Raw genomic sequence first — 6000 nt, 5'->3', positions numbered from 1 at the left:
ACATGTTTGATTGGTGGTTGAGGCTTATCTGCTTTGTACGTAAGCAAATAGACATGGGCATTCCAACCCGATGGTTGTGGGTCGTGAGTATTCTATCCTAAGGATGATTGGATGTGTAGTATGTGGGCATTCCAACCTGTTGGTTGTGGGCCTGGGGTATTCCATCCTGAGGATGATTAGACCCGTAGTATGTTGGCATTCCAACCAGATGGTTGAGGGCCTGGGGTATTCCAACCCGATGGTTGACTAGACCCATAGTATATTGTTCGTGATTATATGTATATTGTTGTGTGTGAGTATTTTGGGGGAACTCACTAAGCTTTGGGCTTACAGTTTCAGTTTTTGTTTCAGGTACCTCAGATGATCGCGGGAAGGAAAATGCGTGATAGTACAACTCCTCACATTTTATGACTTTGTTTCTAGGATACTGTAATATGGAACTATTTTGAAAACATATTTGTAATGATTAATGGTTTTGAAATGTTTTAAAAAGTTTTAAATTGGCTTGAATTTTATGGTTGTTAGAACTTAGAGGGAATTCACTAAGCTTTGTCTTATAGTTTAACTATTATGTTTCAAGTACTTCATATAACCGGGGCAAGGCGAAGGTTTGATCATGCATATCTTTCAGACTTTATGAGATTTGATTTTAAGATAATCTGATTTGTGATTTTGAGTTTTAGAAACTTTGTTTTGTAAACATTTTTGGATTTTGGGTTGGTTCTGTAAAAATGAAAATCTTACCTTGATTTTTGAGACGTTACAAGTTGGAATTATGGGTTGAAGGAAAGTTACAGTGTAAGTTTGTTGGATTTCTAATATTTAAGACTGTTGAGGTCATTCATGGTGGAGAGGATTGAGAGATTGATTAGAATCGGGGTAGGGTGAGTTTTGATGTTAGGTTCCTTTTCTCAAAGTTGTGCATGTATTCCTTGCATCGAGAGCTTTTAGACAAGATCTTGCTATAGCATGTTGTCCCTTTGGGAAAATAAGGTTATGAGGAGCTTATGTTGCTCAGGTTGAATATCGATTGACGGGTTGGTTGGCTTGTGAAGCTGATCGCTATCATTAGTAAGGGTAAAGCTATTGTTAATTTATCAATCTACTTAAGTAGATGAGACTGCTCGAGAACTATCAAGTAGTATCAATTGGCAGTGCTATCTATGCAACGATCTTCCTCCATGTGTTGAGTAACGGATATTTTTTGACCCATTATTAGAGCGTCGGTGTAGCGTTGACCAGTATTTTGGAAAGACTTTGGATCTATGTGGAATCCTAATTCGGCCGGTTGCACTGGTAAGGTTGGAGAGGAGTCCGTCTGATCTCGATTATGATAGCATTCAAGAAGTTTAGTTCAATCAGTAGAGCAGCTGTAGGATCGATTTGATTATTTAAATAGGAAAGATTTCCTGGAGAAGGCTTATGGTTTAAATGTTTACTGATATGGATGGTGTTCAAGCTGGAAAGCCTAGGGTCTAGACACTATGGATGTCGATGTATAGTAAAACTCTTAAAGTCATTAGGTGGGGCAGATTGCAATTCGGGAGGAACCTCTTGGAAATATCGGAAATAATTTCAAGTGTGGGTTAACATGAAATTCATATCTAAGGGAAAAAGAATAATTGGTTTTTGGTCGTAATCAAGAAATCGGCAATTATGGATTTGGGTTATCTCGGTCGGGGATCCGGCTCATATTGATATTTGATTAGGTAATCTTGTAACTGTACTGTTCACTAGGCGGTAGACAGGAATAGAAGTGTGGTAAATCTACGACTTGGCTTGGAGCATTCTATGGGAAGATTTAGGTCGTACCGGGAATGGTTGTGAGAATGTGGAAGGATTGCGTATTGTATTATGGTATGGCTCTTGTGGTGTTGGTAAGCAAGACGTTGTTTAGATTCCTGCGGGTCGGTGGGATGATGGTCGTATGTCTATAGGCCCACCGGACGCTAGTTAGGAATTTTCATGGCTAAGATCGAGATTTGGCAAGAACGGTGAGGAACCATGAGCTTCTCATCTTGATGGTTGGATAGTTTCACAATGTATCGTGAACCAATGAAGGAATGAAGGTTTGTATCGATCGGATACAATTCAAGTATTAAGAACATATGTAAACTAATCTAAGAACAATAAAGAACAAAAACTAAATAACACAGGCAGTTCTCCAAATCGTCTTTCAACAAGAAGACGGGTTGTCACAAAGACGATTACAACAACAAGTCGTGTTCAAAACATTAGGATTTACCCTAATGTTGTATATATACTAATCTATACAAGTATATCCCTTGATTGAATGTATTGTGTCTAATCTATACTAAGGAATGATCTTATCACAAAGATATTGGATTTGTGATCTATTCTATACTTATCTATATCATTACCTAATATACAAAAGATTACATAAAATAACTACGATATGCGGTGATGTTGATAAGCTTGATAGGCTGGCGCAGTCGATGTTGTAGATGCTGACGTTGACAGACAGCATATGGAGTGTTTGACTCATCAAATCATAAGGTGTGACCTTAAAATCTCCCTATCTAATGATGTAAAAAATAATCTTCTTCAGAGTCATCCGAAGAGCCATTGTAAAGCTTGTCAACTTCATTCAAGATCTCAAGCTTGACCCATCTGAATTGATCATTTTTAGGTTCATCCAGTCTTCTACTAAGATCCAGAGATATCACCACACGATATCCTCTTTCTAGTTCAAAATGACCAAGTCCTTCTAGGTGAAGATGAAACAAATGTTCAGTGGGAGCAAAAGGAAGATCATAGTGCATTAAAAGCACATTTGATTCCGACTATCAAGATAAAATATCACATGCTCTGGTTCCGGAATGAACATATATTGGACTAGTTCAACACCCGTTGGTAGTTTATTATTGATGTACCGAGTGCCACAAGGAAGAAGAAACTTGGTATTCTTAGACTGTCTGGGAGGAACACCTATTCTTCCTCATGAGGATGGTTTAGATGGACCAGCTAATGGCACAAGGTTCAACTTTTTGACTTTGTTGAGTAGCTTTTTGAATTCCCAACTTCACTTCCTGAGTATAAATACCCTTGTGTTTGTTGATAATTTCTTAAATTTTCATCCACTCACTGTACCCAAATTTGACTAGCTCACGAGCAAATACAAGCTCAGTGTATTCATATTTTGTTTTCTTTCTAACCAAGTGAAGCTTCAGTGACTCATTCCTCAGTTTCATGCATCTCACTTTGGTAATAGGATCTGGCTTTGACCCGCGAGTATGAATATCTCCAAACTTTCTCCTATCAATCTGGTCATTCAGTTCTGAAACTATGTATTGTTTCTCCACATTATTATTAAAGATTTTCTCAACCTGATTTCAGTGCTTTGAACATTAGCACTCTCATCAACGAAAGCAAGATCTTAAGCAAATTTGGTAGAAAAACGTTCTTATTTTCTTACTTCTTTCTTTTGATGAATAGCAACATTATACTCTAACATGATTTCTATAACTTCCTCAATAGGTACTTTCCATGTTTATGCTAACTCATTCAAATCAAAGATGAGCTTGCTTTTCTTTTTAGGAGGTCGAGCCGAAGGATCATCAGCAACATTAGAAGAGCTTCCAGCTTCAGCGTCATGTGCTCCACTCGAGAAGGAATTAGTTTCACTCTTAGTTCCTTGAGGAACCTTTTCTTGAGTAACCTCCCCCTCAAATTTAGAACAAGGGTAGACAACATTCAAGGGAACAACAGGAACAATAGCTTGTGGCTTGAAACCAAGATCAAGAAACCATTCATAGTCATTTGTCTCTGATTGATCACCAGTTTCAGAAATAGGTTTATCAGTTGTAGCATCAACGTCTGGAATATCAAAAACTACAATATGCTTTTGAGGATTAGCTTCAGCTTCAACCCTTGCAGTCATCTCAAGCTGAGATGAACTTGGTACAATCACCGTCTTCATTTGCATTGGCTGGGGATCCTCTTGATTATTCTCTCCCTTTTGGTAGCATCAGATTGAGGAGGAGAGTTAGGAGGTGGTGGAGGAGTTTTAGGAGAGGATTAGATGGTGGAGGAAGATTTGTTTATGGAAGTAGAGGTGGAGGAGGGTTATCACTTGAAGATCTTGGTGGAGTGTCATCAGCAACCATATCATCATCATCACCCAAAACCATAAGTCGCTTCATTTTAGCAACATCTCTTTCAAATTAGTCAACCTTTTATCCAATAATTGAGTAATCTTCACAATTAGAGATATTTGGTAAAGCACACAAGTTTGAAAGTTAGTGTTGGATTCTTCCTAGTTATCTTGATGAAAGACAACAATCATGATAGGAACAGCCTCAACTTGAGGAGTAGGAGATGCTGGCTTTGCAGTATTGACATCTTGGATCATTGGCTCGGTAGTTTCAACAAAAGGAGAGGTTGATTCATGTTGTGCAACATCATCTACAAAGGGAGTGGGTGAAGGAGTATATGGGAATTGAATATGCTTCTTAATCCTTGGAGGAGAATTCTTTCCCTAAGCAAACTCTTTTCCCTTATCAATGATTGATTCTTCTTCATCTTTATTAGTGAATTCTTCCTTATTACTACCTTCTTTATTATCAACATCATCATCATCCTCATTATTCTCTTCTTTATGACCAACATCATCATCATCCTCTTCAAAGTCTGAGGATTCAACCACATAGGTTTTTTCAGTCCACTTTTCCATACTTGCAGTAATAGGCAAGTTTCTTTAAGATGTAGTAGCATTGATGATCTTTTAGGAAAGGACAGGAATTAGAATGATAATTCCATGACTTTCAACATAACCTATATCTCTAGACAAGATCAGACTAAGCCAACTAGGATAAGGAACATTGAATGGCTTTTTGCTCATAGTAATGCAATCAATCATTTGATCGAGAAAAAGTGGAGCAAAATCCATTCTTTTGATGTAAACAATGGATTATAAGATCCTTTGCTTAAAGAGATTCAGTTGATCCAAACTCCCAGTCTTATGATCAAGACATTTGCCAATTACACCTGTTAAATACTTACATTCAACATTAAAACACTGACGAAGAGTGTTCTTGTATGGATCACGAGTGAGGTCCACAAGTTTAACAGACTTGCAACTTTCTTAAGAGGGAGTTACAGAGTAACTTTTAAATTGAGGAAGGCGAAGAACAGTTTGAAAGGATTCTACATCAATGGTAACCTTATATTGACCATCTCTAATGGTTCCAACAAAGGTTCGAGCATCAATATCAACAAAGCATGAATAGTAGAATTCACATACTTGTTTAGAGTAGAATGGATCAGGGAAGTAATAGATTGCATATCGAAGAGGACCACTCTTTACATAGTTGACAAACTCTTTGATTCATGAGTTTGCAAACTGCTTTGGGATTTCATCCGAGAACGCCACTGTGATCGATTGAATGATGATGGTAGAGTCAGGGGCACGAGGACCTTTGATGACGTTAATGTTGGGGGCAAAATCATATAGAGGCTTTGACAAGGTGAAAGCTTTGAGGAAGATGATGAATGGAAGTTTTTTCTGAGATAGATCCAATTGCGTGTATTTCTTGTAAAATTGACATAGGATGAAGAATTCCCAATATATACCCAAAAAGTTTCTTCCTTTTTACGTAATCATGAATAAAGATATATTCACCATAAAAATCTTGTATCCCATGATAATGATGGATATTTCATTCGTCATCCAAAAGGCTACCATTAAAATAGGTGATGTGTCATCAGCGGTAACGAACATCATCGTAAGCGATATGCGAGTGCCTTGAAATGTTAAGTTTGTGATGTCTCCTGATAGTGTGGGTTTAAACTACCATTCACAAACATAGTATTGTGAGATTGCATCAGCATGTGCTTTCATACGCTTATTCATAGATCACTTTTATTAGAAGAAAAAGGGCCAGTGTGGTATGATGCATGTAATAAGCTGTGGTGTATTAGCTTAACCATCGGCATAAATTTGTCAAGCTCTCATTAGCTTATGGTACATTACGGTGAATC

This window comes from Lactuca sativa, chromosome 5 (assembly GCF_002870075.4).
Source record: "Lactuca sativa cultivar Salinas chromosome 5, Lsat_Salinas_v11, whole genome shotgun sequence".
In the NCBI taxonomy this organism is placed as follows: Eukaryota; Viridiplantae; Streptophyta; class Magnoliopsida; order Asterales; family Asteraceae; genus Lactuca; species Lactuca sativa.
Note: the sequence above shows the minus strand (reverse complement) of the source record.